The sequence below is a fragment of the Hyla sarda genome, chromosome 2 (genome assembly GCF_029499605.1).
Source record: "Hyla sarda isolate aHylSar1 chromosome 2, aHylSar1.hap1, whole genome shotgun sequence".
Lineage (NCBI taxonomy): Eukaryota > Metazoa > Chordata > Amphibia > Anura > Hylidae > Hyla > Hyla sarda.
Genome location: NC_079190.1, coordinates 123,942,207 through 123,965,106, shown reverse-complemented (window position 1 = coordinate 123,965,106; position 22,900 = coordinate 123,942,207). Strand labels below are relative to the sequence as shown.

Sequence of the window (22,900 nt, the reverse complement as noted above, 5' to 3'; positions counted from 1 at the left end):
AAAGGGGGGGCTCTGTAAATCAGTGTCCCCATAAATAAATCAGGGTAGGGGGAGAAAATATGAAGGAGCCCGGGCAGCTGCAGAGTGATGCCAGCCCGGGCTCCTTTGTATAGTTGTTATATCATATTTCCCGCTGGAGCTGTGATCATGGCTGCCAGCAGGAAATATAAACATTTGCTCTCAAAAGCCATTTTGTAAGCAAGGTCCGAGCTGGCTTACATTTACAGAGTTTTTGAGGGGTTGCGACTTTTTGTGCGACTTTCGCACTTGATAAATCCCTGACCACTGCAAAGTGAAAAATAAAATTCACTTTGGTAGGCTCTTTTGTAGCTTTTTGCTTACCGCCAAAAGTCGCACAAAAATTTGCTTGGGTGCACATGCGACTTTTTGTGTGACGTTTGTAAGCAAAAAAAGAGCTCTAAATCCCTTGATAAATGTCCCTCATTGTTTTTGCATGCTTTATAACATATCAAAACTTATTGTATCTGACAGTGCCCATTTAAAGACCTCTCTGCCTGTCAGTCACAGCTGTAGTATACTCCACACACTAGATTATAAGTGCTTTTTTTTTTACACGCTATAAGGATATGTAGGAAACGGTATTATTTCATCTTCTACACACAGGTCATAACTGTATAACCCTAATCCTGAAGACAGATTTCCTTTAAATGATATATTTATTAGGCTATTTCTATGTAAACTATTGACAGAAACAACATTTTCAAGAAAACAATGAATTATACATTTTAAAATCATGACAAAGTAATCGCAATGTCTCGTCATTATTGTTAAACAAATCTTTTCATAAGAAGGTCAAGCTGAATGTTATATTTGAAGCCGTCATGTGACATATTTGTGTAGCCAGTTATAAGTCCTTCATCGCATTGGACAGCACCTGATTGCCATAAAGAATCTAAAGACCGCATCAGATTCCTTGTCAGCAAAACAGTGAACAGTAAAAATGAAAGACAGAAAACTAGAAACCTGGGATAACACACTATGCTTTGTAGAAGTCGAGAATAGAATACAAAGGACATCTGTCTGATCATAGAGGTTATGTCTCAATACTGTGTGCTTGGATGACACATCTGACAATCATTTTATCTTTAATATGCAACATAATTCATAACAACATAATGTTGTTCTGCACTTTATATACTTGTCTGTAGTTGATACTCTTAAAGGGGTACTCCGCTGCTCAACGTTTGGAACAACGCCGTCATGCCCCCTCCCATAGACTTGCATTGAGGGGGCAGGGTGTGACATAATGAGGGGTCGGGGCTATGACGTCACGAGCTCCCAGCGTCAGCTCCAGCATTCCGAACAGTTTGTTCCAAACGCTGATCAGCGGAGTACGCTTTTAAGTAAAGGATGTTCAATTGTAGAGAAACCTAAATGTAATACTAAGTTATGTTTGCGGTAAAATCCTGGAAAAATACATTTATCCATATTGCAACTTGTGACTTCTCAGTCATGTAAAGATTTACTACACAAACTATCCTTTTATGTATTAAATTGTTTTAATCCAACAGAAAAAATAAATCAACCAGTGGGTTAAGAGCAGCAGAGCTCCCGTAGCTTTTATTTAGAGTAGAAAATTCCTCAAAAGAATCCTTGTGATTATAGCTTGGCTTCTTGCCCATCGCAAGCCGAGAGAGCCTATTCAAATACAGTAGCTCTATTAACATAATATTCTTGCGTTATGTTGTGTTTTTGAAGGAGCGCATTCCAAGAATTTTATAACCCCATCTGTGCCTGTAAATACACTGGGAATCCTATCCTAAACATGAACACCTTTTTTGACATAACATACTACTAGAACTGAAACATAGAGGTTCAAGTACATCAGCGTTCTAGAGAGAGATTATGTTATTTCACGCAAACAAATAATTTTGTTGTTCTCAAAGCAGAATGAACATGTAATTTCCTTCATTTCATCCTGCATCTGATGTAAGAATTTCATTACAGCTACCAAGAAAAAAAAAAACAACTTTGCCAATAAGGAATACATATGTCTCAATTGTGGTCACTTAAAGGAGTACTCTGCCCCGAGACATCTTATTCCCTATCCAAGGAATAAGATGTCTGATTGCGGGGGTCCAGCTGCTGGGGACCCCCGTGATCTCTCCTGGAACACCCCCCCCCCCCCCCGAGTCATCAGCTCTACGGAGCTAAGTTTGCTCCATGGCTGATGACTCACAATACAGGGGCTGGTGGTTTGTGATGTCATGGCTCCGCCCCCGCCCTGACCCCTTAATGCAAGTCTATGGGAGGGGTGTGATGGTGGCCATGCCCCCTCCCATAGACTTGCAATAAGGGGTGGGGAGTAATGTCACAAACCACCAGCCCCTGTATTGTGAGTCATCAGCCACAGAGCAAACTTAGCTCTGTAGAACTGACGACTTGGGGGGCTGCAGGAGAGATCATGGGGGTCCCCAGCAGCGGGACCCCTGCGATCAGACATCTTATCCCCTATCCTTGGATAGGGGATAAGATGTCAAGGGGCAGAGTACCCCTTTAACTTCTCCTCTATATACCTACATATGCACTGCAGATTCCTTTCTAATTATTTTAGAGACCATGTAAATAGGGGCCTTTAAGATTTACACACCTAGCGATTGGCTGAGCCGCAGCACACCTTTTCCCTACTATTGGTTATGGGGGAGGGTGAGCTGTTAGGTGGGAGAGGGGTGGACACTGGATTTTTCACCATACAGACAGACTGTGGAGCGCAGGCACAAGAGCGCTCCAAAGTCCTGTTCCCACCCGCCCACGACGTATATCTTCCTGCTGCTCACATCACCCAGGCACCACCAAAAGAGTTATAGCACAAGATCGGTGAGGTGTATACTGCTTTCTGTATTTTTCTTACCCAGTCTTCCCTCCTTTTGTTAATTTAAAGGGGTTATCCACCATAAGGTGATTTTAGTACTAACATGCCAGACAGTAATGGACATGATTAGGAAGGATCTTTGTTTGTCTTGGCCCTAAATGGATGTGTTCTGAGTCCACCATAACATTGCTGCTATATATGTGTTCCCTCCCTCCAACTACATGTCTCATGATTCCTTGGTTGTAAGTGTGAGGTCACTTTTCTCCCTCCCACACATCAGCAACCCCACCCATTGAAGAACATCTGAGCTCCCATGCTGTGCTGTAAACAACAGACCAGTGTTTTCTAACCAGGGTGCCTCCAGCTGTTGCAAAACTACAAGTGACTGCAGAATGATCATCTTCAAAACCTAGCGGTTGCTCCACCCATTGAAGCAGATAGGCTCCTTTAAACACCTGACTAGTGATGTAATGTCTAAGGTCACATTGTAACTTGGGATAACCTGAGACAACACTCATTTTGTATGCTGTTAAAAATAAACGTCGGGGCAAAGATCACATAAGAATTGCAAGACCCCCAAACACAGGTACAGACACTATATTATGAACTACACTAACTTTACAGCCCCTGTAGCATAGTTAAATAAATAAAAAAAATCCTGGAATACCCCTTTAATAATGTCAGACAAGCTCTCTTAAGGTATGTACACATAAGCGCAAAAAAACAAAAAACAAAAAAAAAACATGTGACCCAGGTTCAGTGCTATACCACAGTTCTCTCTGTGTAAGGCCCCTTTCATACTGCCGTTGCTCCCCGTCGATTACAGCCATTAAAGTCCCTTTTTTTGGTGACTTTAACAGCCGTTCTCCTGACGGGGAGCGACGAGTAACTTCGGTACCCATTTACTACTACGGGGGCCGCCGGCCGGCGTTTTTTGTTTTTTTTATGGGTATAGCGGGAGAAAGAGATGGCACAAGCAGTAATTTTTCTCATGCAGTGTGAAAGAAGCCTTAAAGGGGTACTCCGCCCCTAGCATCTTATCCCCTATCCAAAGGATAGGGGATAAGATGTCAGATCGCGGGGGTCCCGCCGCTGGGGACCCCCAGGATCTCCGCTGCAGCACCCCGCTATCATTACTGCACAGAGCAAACTCGCTCTGTGTGTAATGACCGGCGATACGTGGCGTCACGGCCCGCCCCCTCAATAAAAGTCTATGGGAGGGGGCGTGGCGGTCATTATGCCCCCCTCCCATAGCCTTGCATTAAGGGGGCGGGCCATGACATCACAAGGGGTGGAGCCGTGATGTAACGTATCGCCGGTCACTACGCACAGAGCAAGTAGCACAGTCTATAGGTAAATGTAAATGCTGCTCAAAGCAACATTCACACAGAGCAACAATGGCAACAATGAGGCTTCTTACCTGAGGATGACCTTAGCAGATTTTCAAGACAGTCTTTTAAACTTACGAAAATTAATTTACTCTGCTACACAGTAGGGAGTTTCTTTTAATCTTCTATGCATTTTAAACTTCTTCATTTAGGCTATTACCTACTGTAATTATACATTAATCTGTGTGCTTTGGCCATAAAATGTAATTTTTTTAAAGTAATATTAACCAAAATTCTATGTAGCTGCATCAAAATTCTACAACAATAACACATAGATGTTTAAACAAATGTGAAATATCACATATACTGACGTTACACCCTCTACAGGGATTCCCTTGCATGCATACATTTTTTACCAAATGTATTTCCACTTTGAGATTAGAAAAAACTTGGCAAGATATTAAAAAATCGGGTGCAATTTTCACAAAAAGTGGGCTTACATGATTTCGACTATATTAACAATGTGTTTTAGACACTTTTAAGTGTTGATAAGTTATGTGGCTTATCAGAAAGTGGGTGTGGCACATAAAGCTAAGCCGACTAATAAATGGTACAAACTTAGACTAGACAGTCTTAAAATGTTCCACATTTTTTAACAGCCAGAGCCCAGGTTATAGATCTGGTGCATTCTGAGACTGTCTAAGAAGTAGACAGTTATCACTTATCTCCCTCTATGTAAAAGTAAAAAAAATATTTTAAAAAAATGTGGGAGCTCAACGTAAAAAGAGAAAACCTATACCGAGGATACTGTGTTGCACATACCCATGTGCCAAGAAAGAGTACTAATAGTGTAAAAAGGGGAGGCAGTCCTGCTAGGCTAGGTCAGAGTAAAAGATATAAGGTCAAAAATTACAAGAAAGAGAGAGAGAAAAAAAAGAAAACGTGTCTAAAATAGCATAAAATGATAACATTTATTTGGAAAAATGATGTGAGGTCTGCGGCAGGGCCCTTGTCGCAGACTGGTCACTAGATAAAATGGTTACAATGGTATAAAATGCTAAAAATATAAAATATACACAGTAGTATTGCACTTCACTAATTGGACAATGAGACAATGAAAGTGGGGCAATGGGACAGTGCAAACAGTATCTGTTTAGTTATACTGTAAAGTCATATTATAGGAGCCAGGATTAATCCAGATGAAAGTACAGTCTTCCTGAACCTCCACCATTGAAAAAGGGGACGCAGTTCCCCGAAACGCGTCTGGTGTTAAGACAACCCTGCACATCATCTGAGACAATCTTTACCAAATTGCCGGTCCTCACCTACTCTCTCACCTGCTCCCCGTGCCGTCGGGGTAGAGAGGATACCTCCAGCGTTGCCATACGCTGCTACGACCGCTAGGCTTCACAGTGCTGCCACACGCTGCTTCCCAGCCATCATCTCCAACCCCCAGCACCAGGGTGCTACATTTCTCCCGTGCCGCCGGGACAGAGGGACGTGTATCCGGATCGCAAGCACAGCTGCTCTCACCTGACTGTGCACACTGTAGCCGGTAAGAGGCACTAAGTGCCTGAACTGTATAGCGATTGCCCTCTTGCATTCAGTCCCCGTGCCGTCGGGGTAGAGGGGGCATCGCCTGTATCTCTGCACCTAAAAACGTTTATAGTGGGCTCCAATCTGGGAGGCTCCAGAGCTAGCGAAAATTTGCCTTATTGTATTATCAACTTTTTTGCTATGTACTTTCATCTGGATTAATCCTGGCTCCTATAATATGACTTTACAATATAACTAAACAGATACTGTTTGCACTGTCCCATTGCCCCACTTTCATTGTCTCATTGTCCAATTAGTGAAGTGCAATACCACTGTGTATATTTTATATTTTTAGCATTTTATACCATTGTAACCATTTTATCTAGTGACCAGTCTGCGACAAGGGCCCTGACGCAGACCTCACATAATTTTTCTAAATAAATGTTATCATTTTATGCTATTTTAGACACGTTTTCTTTTTCTCTTTCTCTTTCTTGTAATTTTTGACCTTATATCTTTTACTCTGACCTAGCCTAGCAGGACTGCCTCCCCTTTTTACACTAAGAAAAATCTTGCTGAACATCCCATGGGGATTCCAGAATCTTTGCCAGGGGCTGTATGTACAAAACAGAGGGTATTAAGAGATTCCTCAAACACAAAATGGGTGCATGGCTTACCAACAATTGGAAGTTGCTTCAGTTAAAAAAGGTATGGCTTAAATGCAGTAGAAATTTACCACTTTTGGTGTAAAAATAATCCAACTAATAGAAGGTGCAAACTATAAATCTGGATCATTCTTAGGCTGCCTAGTCTGAGTTTACACTAAAGCTATGTTCACACAATTTTTCAGTCATTTTTCGTAGCCATACAAAAATTTTCCGTCTTTAAATTTTTTTTTTTTTTTTTTTTTACTGTGTGTGAACTTAGCCTAGAAGTGCCCATACACCCTAGTTAAAAGAACCCACTGAATTTTGCATGTATGGCATCCCAACTCTCCCCTGTCAGATGAAGGGTCAAGCATTTTGGATTTTCATCACCAACCTTATTGTTCTGGGAGAAATAAACCGCTGCCAGCACTGTCAGGAGGGAGAACTGTCATTGAAAGTGCATTGTCACATTAAGAAGTATGAAGAAAAAATGACCCCCATATCAAGGTGCTGCTTCATCCACAACAACCAAAAAAAACAACAACAAAAAACAGGAAAATAACACGTTTTGGGGTCTTCTACCTCTTCCTCAGATTGTCATCTGAAGAAGGAATAGAAGACCTCAAAATGTGTAATTGACCAGTTTATTTGTTTTATGTTGTTCTTTAAATAAAACCAACTACTCTAATCCTGCACTCATTTGGATTATTGGTGGCTGAAGCAGCGCCATCCTATGGTGGTCGTATTTTCTTCACATTTCGTATTTCTACAGGTTGGGTTGCCCCTTCTCCTTGACCACTAGGCTGAGCAGATTCTTCTTGAACATACGGTACCCCCTAACAGGGGTGATATGCACAATTTCCATTTCTGTAAGGTGAGCGGCCACCTAGACTGAACCCTGGATGTTGTCATCTCGAGTATATTTTGAATCCCCCACCTTACAAGGATAATGCACGAGGAGCTGCCTCCCGGTTCTTTTTTTCTTTCGACTTCTACATTATGAGAAGTAGACCGTTTTGTTTCATCTCCCACATTGTTCTAGTACATGAAAAGAATTGTATATTGTTATAGATAATAGTACAATGCAACAGTTTTGCTTGGATGACCATAGATAAAGAATATTTTTTTAAGAAAAAACTAAAATGGTCATGTACTAGATTCATCCTTTCTGCTCCTATTTTATTGAGGAGTGCAATAGACAACAAAATGTCTATGACATGAATAATCGAAACATGGGAAATATCTCTTCAATGGCCCCTTCCTGAAAAGAAGTAGAAAGCTTTTCATGTTGGCCACATCTTTACGGCTATAGCCAGCTTTACCCATCCTTTCTATACTGTAGTCAGGTTTGGGCTGATATAATTTCCTCTATAAAACATTACAACAATATAAATACAGGACACCCAGGCCTATTTTCATTATACAATCTTCATGATAAGTATAATAACTTAATATTGGTCTAGACATTTTATTGCACAGAAGTGTTTGTTACATTTAATGAAGAGTCTGCAGAGGGCACAAGGCAGTTGGCATTTAAGTTAAACAGTCATATAGTAGCCCTTGTTAATCTAAAACTGTCTTCCAATAGTCAGAGTCTTTTGATTTAGCAATTTGGCGAACTATCAGCATATCTATTTTGTCATCACTACAAAAGTGGCTGAAGAACTTAGAAATTTTTGCCCAGAGTAGTTGAGTCATTTATAAGCTATAATAGGTTTCTTCAGCCAAGCTGCAATATAATAGATTTTACAGGGATAAAAGCAGGACTGCCAGCAGCTGTCTGGTGGTGCATGATGGAATGTCCAATTGCTGCACTTTGTATTACAGGAAAAATAGCAATAAATCTATGCGGTTAATATAACCGTTACCTTTACAGTAAGAAGCGGCATTCTTTTATGACTATTAAACTATGAATTATTTAATTGTACTAAATTACATCAGGGGGGTTTGGAAAATGATGACAAACCCTGAAGCTGTTTACTTTTCCAGAAAAAAGGGGCCTTTGTATTCTGTGCTTTCATAAAGAGATGCCAAGCTTGTTTTGGTTATGGATATGCTCCTTTCATGGCTAGGGAGTTACAGAGCACATACCTATGGATTTGTGTAGGAAGCCTTTCTGGCAGTGACAGTGTTAAGCCTCCAGCACATTCCGCACAGGATTTGCTATTTGATTATAGGATCACTATGTTATTGTATTTGAGGGCAAATGATTAGCTAAGAGATGCTTTGAGGACCGCGCAGCACTCATTATGAAACGCACACATCATCTGCCAGGTGCAGCACAATTGCTAGGTGCACTGTTAATAATACGATTACTATACATGCTTGAGATGTTTTATTTGTCCTTTATTTCTCTAGATATTCATGGGCATCATATACCTCTATTGCGGCTGGAACTTTTCTTTTTTCCCCTGTAAATAATTAAATTAACCTGCGATCAAAGAAAGCTATTCATTAGGCTGATGGGGGATGATGGGATTAATGGATGCGTGTACACAAAGGGGAAGATGTATGAATACTGTTGGAAGGAAAAGTTCTGGCAATGTGTGAAAATAGTCATTTATCTGAACGAGTTCTGTGATGTACCTATTAAACTTTTCACATCTGATGATACACTGCTCTAATGGTAACAAAAAGTTCCTTATGGGCACATGTTCTGCACTATTATGTATTTTTCTATCGTCAGATAATGTTGTCAATGCATTAATAAATTGTTAAGATTGGGCAATTAGTCTGATATTGTGTGTAAGCAGCCCTAAGGCTATAAAATCATGCCCGTAATGAAGTTTATCCTAATGCTAGGACAAAGGACACAAGACTTCAAACCTCTCCTACTAGGCTTAGGCTTGGTTCACATCACAATTTCCCATCCAATTAATAGACACTAAAATCGGACAAAAACTTATTCCCTGAAATTGTATACAATCATATTCTAAATAATTGTTTGCCACCTGATTTAAAATCGTATCCAAAAATTGTATGGTAGAAAATGTTAAAGGAGTAGTCCAGTGGTAACTCAGTGGTGAACAACTTATCCCCTATCTTAAGGATATTCTATCCCGTGAGATCACCAGGAGCCGGTGATCTCACGGGTTTGAAAATCTCACCCATCACCGGCTCACGGCTCTATGTTCTGCTAATAGAAATACCTTTCATTCATATGGCAGCAGGAGTATATGTATATAGAAGAGCTGGGGGTGCAGACATATAGCATTATCTGCCCCCCCCCCAGTGCTTCTATATACATATACCCCTGCCGCCATATGAATGAAAAGTATTTCTATTAGCAGCACATAGAACCAGCTCCCGGCTCTATGCACTGCTAATAGAAATACTTTTCATTCATATGGCAGCAGGGACATATGTATATAGAAGAGCTGGGGGGGGGCAGACATATAGAATTATCTTCCCCCTACAGCGATTCTATATACATATACCTCTGCTGCCATATGAATGAAAGGTATTTCTATTAGCAGCGCATAAAGCCGGGAGCCGGCACTATGCGCTGCTAATAGAAATACTTTTCATTCATATGGCAGCAGGGATATATGTATATAGAAGAGCTGGGGGGCAGATATATAGCATTATCTTCCCCCCACAGCGATTCTATATACATATGCCACTGCAGTGCTATGTATGAAAAGTATCTCTATCAGCAGCATCGGGCGGCCGATGCTGCTGATAAAATGCTTTTCACATATAGCGCTGCAGTGGCATAGGTATATAGAAGCGCTGCGCTGCGAGGACACATACACATGCGCTGCAGGGGTATATATTTAATGCGCAGGTGGGGGTATATATTTAATGTGCTGCTGGGGGGCTAGATATATAGGCTATATGTCTTCCCCCCCACCTCTGCAGCGCTATATATCTTGCCCCAATCAGTGCTCTTTGGCCCCTGCTACTACCAAAGTTCATTTTTAAACCTCCTGCTGACAGCCCTGATTGGCTACTCAGTACCAGCCATTCAGGGCTCCCTGCGGGGGGATTCAAAAATGAAAGTTAAAGCACACTGATACATCGCAGGGTTGCGGAGCATGCCGCCCGCTCCCCTGCTTAATAACTTCGGATGGCATCGGGTCTCAGAAGTGAAACCCGGTGCGATCAATCCCTCAGCCCCTGTACTACAACCCCCATCATGGAACAGACTCCATCAGTTCCATGATGGGGGTAGTAGTACAAACACTAATGTAGCCTCCTCAGCTGTCTGCAGCCTCCCGCAGCTAGGGAATTACTACTTCCATCATGGAAACAAGTCTGTTCCATGATGGGAGTAGTAGTCCACCCTCAGCACTGCAGGAGTCTGCTGATGTCACCTCTTCTGAGCATGCTCAGAAGTAATAATGGATGTAATAAACTGTGTGCAAACGGATGACATAAAGGCTCATCCGTCAGCCATAGACTTCAATGTTAAAAATAACGGGTGTTAATTTACCCGTTTCTTGTGACGGAAGAAAAATTAGTGCACGTGCCGTTATTTCTTCTGTCACAACTAACGGCCGTTATTCATGACGGACTATAACGGGTCATAACGGATAATCAAAAAATCCAATAGACTTTAATGGGATTGTTTAAAGGCCATTTAACAGGGCTTTTCTAACTGACGTTTGTAACGGATGAATTTTTATAGAGTGAAAGCAGCCTAATAAACATACCTTTTTATTAAAGTGGACATTCTTCCAAGCCTTAGGTTAGCAGTTAGTTACAGTAATGTGAAATAATCGGCAGTTATATCCATATAAGACCGTGTAGAAATGATCATTTGGGGCATCATATTTACCTCAGTGTACTGGCATTGCTTACATAACATTTAATTTCAAGTTACAACAATCATTGAATATAACAGATGCTGTCCCAGCTGTGAACTTGTATCCAATGGTCTATGATACATAATCACGTTAGTCAACCAATACTTTTCCTGTGTTTTCATTCTGAAAAAATGTATCTTAGCCACAATTCAAACCACTTGGACATTTCTTGGCCATCTGCCTCACAACCCTCAAGATACATCTGGTGCCTGCCAAGACTCAGTCACCAAAAGAAGGCTTTCCTCAGTAGAAAGACATGCAAATGCTTTGATAGTAACATCATGTTATCAGGCAGATAGGACAAGACAACTATAGAGGGACAGTGAGCTGCCAAGATCACATATCATGAAGGGACGAAGAACAAAGGGGTACATTCTCTGATTACGGAAGGGGTACATTGTCTGATAAGCTGGTGTCATGACTAGTGGCAGTTCTTTTTTTTACCCTTACATTGTCCTGCATAAAACTGCAAATGTACATCTGGACTACAATATTGACTATAACAAACAAATATGAAAACAATATTCAGCAATGAAGTTGTAAAGCTAATATGCAGTCATGGCCGGAAATGTTGGCACCCCTGAAATTTTTCAAGAAAATGTAGTATTTCTCACAGAATAGGATTGCAGTAACACGTGTTTTTCTATACACATGTTTATTCCCTTTGTGTGTATTGGAACTAAACCAAAAAGGGGAGGAAAAAAAGCAATTTGGACATAATGTCACACCAAACTCCAAAAAATGGTCTGTGCAAAATATTTGGCGCCCTTAACTTAACCCCTTAAGGACAAGCACAAGTAAACCTGTACGCCCCTGAAAGACCAGGCCTGCTTTTTCTAATCAGGAGGTCTGTCTTTATTAGAGAATAACTCTGGTAACGTTTTGCCAATCACGATAATTCTGACATAGTTTTTTTGTTGTCCTTCATGTACATAGTAAAAATAAGCCGATATCATTTGTAGTTTTTTTTTTTGCAATGCAAAAAGTCATGAAATTTAAAAAAAATTAAGATTTTTTGCTATTTTAACACTAATAGGTTACATATATTTAAACTTACTGACCAAATAGTTTATGAAATTTATACTTTCAGATGTCTACTTTATTTTGACAGCATTTTCTTTTGTTTTTAATTCACATTTTAAATTAATTAGACGCCTAACAATTTAACTTGAAATTTTGAAAATTACATCTTTTTTACATGTGCTATGCAAGGTTTGCAGAAATATGAAGGGGGTAGAACATAGGAACACTCCCCCAAATGACCCCTTTTAAAAAAAAACTAGACCCTTCAAGGTATTCGCTAGGGGGTACAGTGAGTATTTTAACACCATAGTTTTTTGGCAGAAATTATTACAAAGTCAGTGTTAAAAATTTGAAATTTGCATTTTTTCTCAAATGCATCATTTGTGGGACATATTTTTTGTAAATCACTTCTGATATTGCAAGAAATGCACCCTATATTTTATTAAGCTGCTCGGCCTGTGTTTGGAAATACCCCCACTTAGGCCATATTTGGTTCCTTGGCCGCATGGTAGGACCCAGAAGGAGAGGAGCGCCATTTGGCTTTCAGGGCATCATTTTAGGCTGAATGGATTATAGGCCGCACTTCATGCCTGCAAAGGGTTTTACCTGCCAGAACCATACAGAACCCCACAAGTCACCCCATTTTGAAAACTACACCCCCTAACGTATTCATCTAGACCAAAAGTGAGTACTTTGAGTCCTTTTTGTGTGGCTGGAATGGATACAAAGTCAGTGGAAAAATTAAAAATTTCTTTTTTTTCCACAAATGCATTATTTGTGGGACATATTTTTTGTACATTGCATCTGAAAAGTAGAAAATGCACCCCATATTTTATTACGCTGTTCGTCCCGTGTTCAGTAGTACCCCCCTTAGACCATATTTGGTTGCATGGCCATATGGTGGGACCCACAAGGAGAGGAGCCCCATTTGGCTTTCAGGATATCATTATACAAAGCATTCCAGCTGTCAGAACAATACTGCACCCCCAGAAGTGATCCCATTTTCGAAACTACACCCCCTAAAGTATTCACCTAGGGCAAAAGTGAGCACATTGAGGCCTTATTGTGTGGCTAGAATTATTTCAAAGTAAGTGGAAAAAATAGAAATTAGCTTTTTTTCCCACAAATTCTTTATTTGTGGATCATCATTTTGGTAAGTCGCTTTTGAAATGGAGGAAATGCGCCCATATTTTATCACGCTGTTCGTCCCAGCTGTTCGACCGCCTGGTAGGAGGAGAAGGAGAAGAGCCCCCTTTGGCTTTCAGGGCATCATTATATGAATAGTCCCCATTCATACTGCATTTCTGCAGTATAGGTGTCCGTTGTCATGTCAAAAAAGGGATGCCAATGTATACTGTAGCAGTCTCATTCAGAAATAAATGGAGCTGCTACAGTATACGTCAGCATCACTCTTTTTGACGTGATGCTTACAGATACCTCTAACACTGCAGAAACGCAGTATGAATGGGACGCAGTGTAGGGGCACAGAGCACATCCGCGGCTTATTTCACACCACGGATGCCCCAGCAGTCACAAGGGGCGAGATCACTGCTGTGGCTGGGTAGCTCAGTGTGTCTGCTCATGACTGTCGGCGGGAAATCCGCCGCTATGAGTGGACACACAAAGCTACCAAGCCACAGCAGGGAGCTCATTATTGTGACTGTTGGCGAGGGCATCCGCAGCATGTAATATGCTGCGGATTTGCGCCGTGTGATCCTACATATTATGCATTTTGATTTTTGATTATATTTATTTAATAAATGTATTTTTATAATTTTTTTTACACTTTTTTTTACATTTATTGTCTTTACACTTTCTTTTTTACACTTTTATTTATTTTATATTTTTTACACTTTTTTAAAATGCTTTGGAATACTTCGTATTCCAAAGCATTGCAGATATATTGTCACGATTCGGCTGGCTGGAGGGGGATCCTCTGTGCCAGAGAGGGATTGGCGTGGACCGTGTTGGTGGACCGGTTCTAAGTTGATACTGGTATTCACCAGAGCCCGCCGCAAAGCGGGATGGTCTAGCAGCGGCGGTAGCAACCAGGTCGTATCCACCAGCAACGGCTCAACCTCTCTGACTGCTGAAGATAAGCGCGGTACAAGGGAGTAGACAAGAGCAAGGTCGGACGTAGCAGAAGGTCAGGGCAGGCAGCAAGGATCGTAGTCAGGGGCAACGGCAGGAGGTCTGGAACACAGGCTAGGAACACACAAGGGAACGCTTTCACTGGCACAATGGCAACAAGATCCGGCGAGGGAGTGCTGGGGAAGAGAGGTATAAGTAGGGAGTGCATAGGTGAACATACTGATTAAGCCTGCTGCGCCAATCAGTGGCGCAGTGGCCCTTTAAATTGCAGAGACCCGGCGCGCGCGCGCCCTAAGGAGCGGGGCCGCGCGCCGGGACAAGACAGACGGGGAACGGGTCAGGTACGGGAGCCGGGATGCGCATAGCGAGCGGGCGCCTCCCGCATCGCGAATCGCATCCCGGCTGGGAGTGATATTGCAGCGCACCCGGTCAGCAGGTCTGACCGGAGCGCTGCGAATGAGAGAATGCTGCGAGCGCTCCGGGGAGGAGCGGGGACCCGGAGCGCTCGGCGTAACCTTGGGTCTCCCCCTCTTCTTGGGGCCTGAGAACCTGAGGATAAGACTTTTGTCTAGGATGTTGTCCTCAGGTTCCCAGGATCTCTCCTCTGGGCCACAGTTTTCCCAATCCACTAAAAAAAATCTTTTACCTCTGACAGTCTTGGAGGCCAGAATCTCCTTCACGGAGAAGACGTCAGATGAACCGGAAACAGGAGTGGGAGAAACAACTTTGGGAGAGAAGCGGTTAATGATGAGTGGTTTAAGGAGAGAGACATGGAAGGCATTGGGAATACGGAGAGAAGGAGGAAGAAGGAGTTTGTAAGAGACAGGGTTAATCTGGCACAAGATTTTGAAAGGACCAAGATAGCGTGGTCCCAGTTTGTAACTGGGGACATGAAAGCGGACATATTTAGCGGAGAGCCATACCTTGTCTCCGGGAGCAAAAATGGGGGGAGTTCTTCTTTTTTTATCAGCAAATCTTTTCATCCGGGATGAAGCCTGTAAAAGAGAATTTTGGGTTTCTTTCCATATGGTGGAAAGATCACAAGTCACTTCATCCACAGCGGGCAAACCAGAGGGCAAGGGAGTAGGGAGGGGAGGAAGAGGGTGACGGCCGTACACCACGAAAAATGGGGATTTAGCAGAAGATTCGGAGACTCTGAAGTTGTATGAGAATTCGGCCCATGGTAGAAGATCTGCCCAGTCATCCTGGCGGGAGGAAACAAAATGCCGTAAATAGTCACCCAGGACCTGATTAATTCTTTCTACTTGCCCATTGGATTGGGGATGATAAGAAGAAGAGAAGTTTAATTTGATCTTGAGCTGTTTACAGAGGGCCCTCCAGAATTTAGACACGAATTGGACGCCTCTATCCGAGACGATATGTGTGGGCAAACCGTGAAGGCGAAAAATGTGTACAAAAAATTGCTTTGCCAACTGAGGCGCTGAAGGAAGACCAGGAAGAGGAATAAAATGTGCCATCTTGGAAAATCGATCAACGACCACCCAAACAACTGTGTTGCCACGGGATGAGGGAAAGTCCGTAATAAAGTCCATACCAATCTGTGACCAAGGCTGTTCAGGAACAGGCAGAGGATGAAGAAGACCAGCAGGCTTCTGGCGAGGAGTCTTATCCCGGGCACAGACAGTACAGGCCCGCACGAAATCAACAACATCAGTCTCCAGAGTCGGCCACCAATAAAATCGAGAGATGAGTTGCAAGGATTTTTTGATGCCCGCATGGCCTGCGAGGTGGGAGGAGTGTCCCCATTTGAGAATCCCGAGACGCTGGTGTGGAGAAACGAAGATCTTCCCTGGAGGAGTTTGCCTGATGGAAGCCGGAGAAGTGGAGATCAGACAGTCCGGAGGAATGATGTGTTGCGGAGAGACCTCTACTTCAGAGGCATCAGAAGAACGAGAGAGGGCATCGGCCCTAATGTTCTTGTCAGCAGGGCGAAAATGGATTTCAAAGTTAAAACGGGCAAAGAACAACGACCACCTAGCCTGGCGAGGGATCAGTCGTTGGGCAGACTGGAGATAGGAGAGATTCTTGTGATCAGTGTATATGATAACTAGAAATTTTGATCCCTCCAGCAGGTGCCTCCATTCCTCAAGCGCCAATTTAATGGCCAGTAGTTCTCGATCACCAATGGAGTAGTTTCTCTCCGCCGGAGAGAAGGTCCTAGAAAAAAACCCACAAGTAACAACAGCATGCCCGGGAGAATTTTTTTGTAGAAGGACAGTTCCAGCTCCCACAGAGGAGGCATCTACCTCCAATAGAAAGGGTTTAGATGGGTCAGGTCTGGAGAGCACGGAAGCAGAAGAAAAGGCAGACTTGAGATGTTTAAATGCGTCTTCCGCTTGGGGAGACCAGGACTTAGGATTGGCATTTTTCTTGGTTAAAGCCACGATAGGGGCCACAATAGTGGAGAAGTGTGGAATGAATTGTCTGTAATAATTGGCGAACCCCAAAAAACGTTGGATAGCACAGAGTCCGGAGGGGCGTGGCCAATCCAAGACGGCAGAAAGTTTATCTGGGTCCATTTGTAGTCCCTGGCCAGAGACCAAGTATCCTAGGAAAGGAAGAGATTGACATTCAAAGAGACATTTCTCCATTTTGGCATAAAGTTGATTGTCCCGAAGTCTCTGAAGAACCATGTGGACATGCTGGCGGTGTTCTTCTAAGTTGGCAGACAAAATCAGAATATCGTCCAGATAAACCACAACACAGGAATATAGGAGATCACGAAAAATTTCATTAACAAAGTCTTGGAAGACGGCAGGGGCGTTACACAGGCCAAAGGGCATGACCAGATACTCAAAGTGTCCATCTCTGGTGTTAAATGCAGTCTTCCATTCGTCCCCCTCCCTGATGCGGATGAGATTATAAGCACCTCTTAAGTCCAGTTTGGTAAAGATGTGGGCGCCTTGTAGGCGATCAAAGAGTTCCGAGATAAGAGGTAAGGGGTAGCGTTTTTTTACCGTGATTTTATTAAGTCCGCGGTAATCAATGCAAGGGCGTAGGGAGCCATCTTTTTTGGACACAAAAAAAAATCCAGCTCCGGCAGGAGAGGAGGACTTGCGGATAAACCCCTTTTTTAAATTCTCCTGGATGTACTCCGACATGGCTAGAGTCTCTGGAGCAGACAGAGGATAGATTCTGCCCCGGGGTGGAGTAGTACCCGGGAGGAGGTCAATAGGACAGTCATAAGGCCTGTGAGGAGGTAAAGTCTCTGCTTGTTTTTTGCAAAAAACATCAACATAGTCCATATAAGCCTTAGGAAGACCGGATACCGGGGGAACCACAGGGTCACGACAGGGAGTACTGGGAACCGGTTTAAGACAGTCCCTGTGACAAGAAGTACCCCAGTTCTTGATTTCTCCTGTGGACCAATCAAGGGTTGGGGAATGGCGTTGAAGCCACGGTAATCCAAGAAGAATTTCTGAAGTGCAGTTGGAGAGGACCAAAAATTCAATTTTTTCGTGATAGGGTCCGATGCACATTAGAAGAGGTTCCGTGCGGTAACGCACGGTACAGTCCAATCTTTCATTGTTAACAGAATTGATGTAGAGGGGTCTGGCGAGACTGGTCACCGGGATGTTGAACCTGTTGATGAGAGAGGCCAAAATAAAATTTCCTGCAGATCCGGAATCCAAGAAGGCCATAGCAGAGAAGGAGAAGGTAGAAGAAGATATCCGCACAGGCACAGTAAGGCGTGGAGAAGCAGAGTTCACATCAAGAGCTGTCTCATCTTTGTGCGGAGTCAGCGTACGTCTTTCCAGGCGGGGAGGACGGATAGGACAATCCTTCAAGAAATGTTCGGTACCGGCACAGTACAGGCAAAGATTCTCCATGCGGCGTCGTGTCCTCTCTTGAGGTGTTAAGCGAGACCGGTCAACTTGCATAGCCTCCACGGCGGGAGGCACAGGAACGGATTGCAGAGGACCAGAGGAGAGTGGAGCCGGGGAGAAAAACCACCTCGTGCGAACAAAGTCCATATCCTGGCGGAGCTCCTGACGCCTTTCGGAAAAACGCATGTCAATGCGGGTGGCAAGATGAATAAGTTCATGCAGGTTAGCAGGAATTTCTCGTGCGGCCAGCACATCTTTAATGTTACTGGATAGGCCTTTTTTAAAGGTCGCGCAGAGGGCCTCGTTATTCCAGGATAATTCGGAGGCAAGAGTACGGAATTGGATGGCGTACTCACCAACAGTAGAATTACCCTGGACCAGGTTCAGCAGAGCAGTCTCAGCAGAAGAGGCTCGGGCAGGTTCCTCAAAGACACTTCGAATCTCCGTGAAGAAGGAGTGTACAGAGGCAGTGACAGGGTCATTGCGGTCCCAGAGCGGTGAGGCCCATGACAGAGCTTTCCCAGACAGAAGGCTGACTACGAAAGCCACCTTAGACCTTTCAGTAGGAAACTGGTCCGACATCATCTCCAAGTGCAGGGAACATTGCGAAAGAAAGCCACGGCAAAACTTAGAGTCCCCATCAAATTTATCCGGCAAGGATAATCGAAGGCTGGAAGCGGCCACTCGCTGCGGAGGAGGTGCAGGAGCTGACGGAGGAGAAGATTGCTGGAGCTGTGGTAATAGCTGCTGTAGCATCACGGTCAGTTGAGACAGCTGGTGGCCTTGTTGCGCTATCTGTTGCGACTGCTGGGCGACCACCGTGGTGAGGTCGGCGACAACTGGCAGCGGGACTTCAGCGGGATCCATGGCCGGATCTACTGTCACGATTCAGCTGGCTGGAGGTGGATCCTCTGTGCCAGAGAGGGATTGGCGTGGACCGTGTTGGTGGACCGGTTCTAAGTTGATACGGGTATTCACTAGTGTTGAGCGGCATAGGCCATATTCGAATTCGCGAATATTCGCGAATATATGGACGAATATTCGTCATATATTCGCGAATATTCGCATATTCGTTATACCCTCGTTTTATTTTCGCATATGCGAATATTCGCGTATGCGAAAATTAACATATACAAATTAACACATGCGGAAATTCGCATATGCGAAAATCAGCATATGCTAATTTTCGCATATGTGAATTTCCGCACGTCAGTCTCACACAGTAGTATTACAGCCTTCTTTACACCACACAAGCTGGAAGCAGAGAGGGATGATCACTGTGATGTGTACTGTGAAGAAAAAAAAAAATAAAAAAAAAAAAAAAACGAATATTCGTAATTACGAATATATAGCGCTATATTCGCGAAATTCGCGAATTCGCGAATATGCGATATTCGCGAATAATATTCGAATTGCGAATATTCGCGAGCAACACTAGTATTCACCAGAGCCCGCCGCAAAGCGGGATGGTCTAGCAGCGGCGGTAGCAACCAGGTCGTATCCACCAGCAACGGCTCAACCTCTCTGACTGCTGAAGATAAGCGCGGTACAAGGGAGTAGACAAGAGCAAGGTCGGACGTAGCAGAAGGTCAGGGCAGGCAGCAAGGATCGTAGTCAGGGGCAACGGCAGGAGGTCTGGAACACAGGCTAGGAACACACAAGGGAACACTTTCACTGGCACAATGGCAACAAGATCCGGCGAGGGAGTGCTGGGGAAGAGAGGTATAAGTAGGGAGTGCACAGGTGAACATACTGATTAAGCCTGCTGCGCCAATCAGTGGCGCAGTGGCCCTTTAAATTGCAGAGACCCGGCGCGCGCGCGCCCTAAGGAGCGGGGCCGCGCGCGGCGGGACAAGACAGACGGGGAACGGGTCAGGTACGGGAGCCGGGATGCGCATCGCCAGCGGGCGCCTCCCGCATCGCGAATCGCATCCCGGCTGGGAGTGATATTGCAGCGCACCCGGTCAGCAGGTCTGACCGGGGCGCTGCGAATAAGAGGATGCTGCGAGCGCTCCGGGGAGGAGCGGGGACCCGGAGCGCTCGGCGTTACATATATGCTGTCTGCCAGTTTTACACTAGCAGGCAGCATATCAGGACGTGCCTCAGACAATAACCGGGGCAGACCTGGGGGTCCTAGTAAAGACCCCCGGCTGCCCAGGTAAGCAGCAGCACCCCGCGATAGTTGCGGGGTGCTACAGGAGAGAAACAGAGAGAGCCCCCTCCCTCTGTCAAAACTCCTTACAGCTCGCGGTCGCCGTGGCTGTAAGGGTTAAACTGCCGGGACCAAAGTTTTCTTCTGTCCCGGCAGTAACGCAGGTCCCCGCCCACCGGGGATCACACACAGCACCCTGCGATCGCGCTGCGGGGTGCTGCAGGGGTGACAGAGGGAGCTCCCTCCCTCTGTCATAACACTTACAGCCCGCTGTCACTTTCGACCGCGGCTGTAAGGGTCCCGGCTGTGTGTTACAGCCGAGTCCCTGCCGCGATCTCGTGGGTGCACTGGGCAGCACCCATGAGAGCCATGGACAAGTATACACGTCCTAATGGCTGAACGTGCATTCAGCCTGGACGTGTATACATGTCCATGGTCCTTAAGGTGTTAATATTATGTTGCACACCCTTCGGGAAAAAATAATTGAAATCAGTCGCTTCCTATAACCATTAATAAGCTTCTTACACCTCTCAGCCGGAATGTTGGACCACTCTTTCTTTGAAAACTGCTCCAGGTTTCTCTTATTGGAAAGGTGCCTTTTCCCAACAGCAATTTTAAGATCTCTCCACAGGTGTTCAATGGGATTTTGATCTGGACTCATTGCTGGCCACTTCAGAACTCTCCAACGCTTTGTTGCCATTAATTTCTGGTTGCTTTTTGACATATGTTTGGGGTCATAGTCCTGCTGGAAGACCCATGATCTTGGACGCAAACCCAGCTTTCTGAAACTGGGCTGTACAGTGCAACCCAAAATCCGTAGGCCTCATTCCGTTTTTCAATGTAGGTACTGTGTTCTTTTCTTTGTAGGCCTCATTCCGTTTTCAGTAAACAGTAGAATGATGTGCTTCACCAAAAAGCTCTATCTTGGTCTCATCTACCCACAAGATGTTTTCCCAGAAGGATTTTGGATTACTGAAGCTCATTTTGGCAAAATATAGTCTTGCTTTTTTATGTCTGTGTCAGCAGTGGGGTCCTCCTGGGTCTCCTGCCATAGCGTTTCATTTCATTTAAATGTCTATGGATGGTTCACGCTGACAGTGATGCTCCCTGAGCCTGCAGAACAGCTTGAATATCTTTGGAACTTGTTTAGAGCTGCTTATCCACCATCCGGACTATCCTGCATTGACACCTTTCCTCAATTTCTCTCTTCCGTCCACGCCCAGGAAGATTAGCTACACCGCCATGGGTTGCAAACTTCTTGATAATGTTGAGCACTGTGGACAAAGGTAAATCTAGATCTCTGGAGATGGACTTGTAACCTTGAGATTGTTGATATTTTCCCACAATTTTGGTTCTCTTCTCCTCTTTCTGTTGTCCATGCTTAGTGTGGCACACACAGACACACAATTCAAAGACTAAGTGAACTTCTCTCCTTTTTATCTGCATTCAGGTGTGATTTTTATGTTGCCCACACCTGTTACTTGCCCCAGGTGAGTTTAAAGGAGCATCACATGCTTGAAATAATCTTATTTTTCCACAACTTTGAAAGGGTGCTAATAATTTTGTTCAGACCATTTTTGGGGTTTGGTGTGACATTTGTCCAATTAGCTTTTGTTCCCCTCCCTTTTTTGGTTTAGTTCCAATACACAGAAAGGGAATAAACACGTGTATAGCAAAACATATGTTACTGCAATCCTTTTCTGTGAGAAATACTTCATTTTCTTGTTGAGGGGTGTCAACATTTACGGCCATGGCTGTATGTATATGTAAGTAGTAAAAAAAAAACACACTTCAAAATTAGCTTAAAAACTGGATTGCATCCTGTATCTGGAAATTACTCTATGTGAAATGTTTTTCTAAATTCCTTTAATAGGATTCAAACCAGTACTCAGCAGTATATAAGCACCCTGGTTACCATAAGAACTGCACATTTGTGGAATAATCTACCTCAGGAACTGATCACAGCAAAATCCTTGAGGGCTTCAAAACAGGCTTAAATTCTTAGAGCACAATAACATTCATGCATATGTAGAAATATAGAATCACACCCCTTTCCTTCATTTATCTTCTCCCCTTCTTAGTTAAACTTGATAGACATATGTATTTTTTTAACTCTACAAACTATAAGACTTAAAATACCATAAAGCAGTGGGCATATTGAGCATTTGCTGTTAAGCTCCCTAATGTTACTTTGGGTTGCTATATATTCCTTTCGCAAGAAAAGGAAGTGTGGATAATGCTTTGGAATATGAATTCAGTCAATGAATGGTTCTTTTTCAACCACTGTTAGAGGTAGAAAATGTTTTGGGAACAGTAGTCCCTGCTTTAACCCTGTCTTCTGTCTGATAATCTGCTTTGAAGATTGTAATTACACATATTAGCCAGAAAAAAAGCCAGATTTGACTTTATCCAGCTTGGTTTTATTTTAAGAAACTTCCAGAATATAAATATGAAATTTTTTTTAACGTAATGAAGCCATGTGAAACATGTTCCTGTGTTACAGAGGATGTACAGGTGATTACTTCAATGCAATATATGATTCTTTCTGTAGAAGAGAATGAAGGAACTCTGCTCTTTGATGTTGTTTGTAAACTCTGCAAAACATTCTTCAAAGTGTAATGGGAAGTATAAAGA

General features: G+C 43.7%; 1 protein-coding gene and 1 long non-coding RNA gene across 5 annotated transcripts in view; one reads left to right on the top strand and one right to left on the bottom strand.

Moving 5' to 3' along the window:
- VWA8 (von Willebrand factor A domain containing 8) overlaps positions 1-22,900 on the bottom strand; it is a 383,619-nt gene that overhangs the window by 51,378 nt on the left and 309,341 nt on the right. The window lies entirely within an intron of this gene.
- The window catches only part of LOC130355383 (uncharacterized), a 58,390-nt gene that overhangs the window by 4,300 nt on the left and 31,190 nt on the right, over positions 1-22,900 (top strand). The window contains exon 3 of one of the 2 annotated variants that reach the window (XR_008888498.1): positions 625-1,551. The exons of the other annotated variant lie outside the window; for it this stretch is intronic. This is a non-coding gene — a long non-coding RNA (uncharacterized LOC130355383). Of the gene's footprint in view, positions 1-624; positions 1,552-22,900 lie in introns of those variants that run through there. 2 annotated transcript variants of the gene reach the window in all.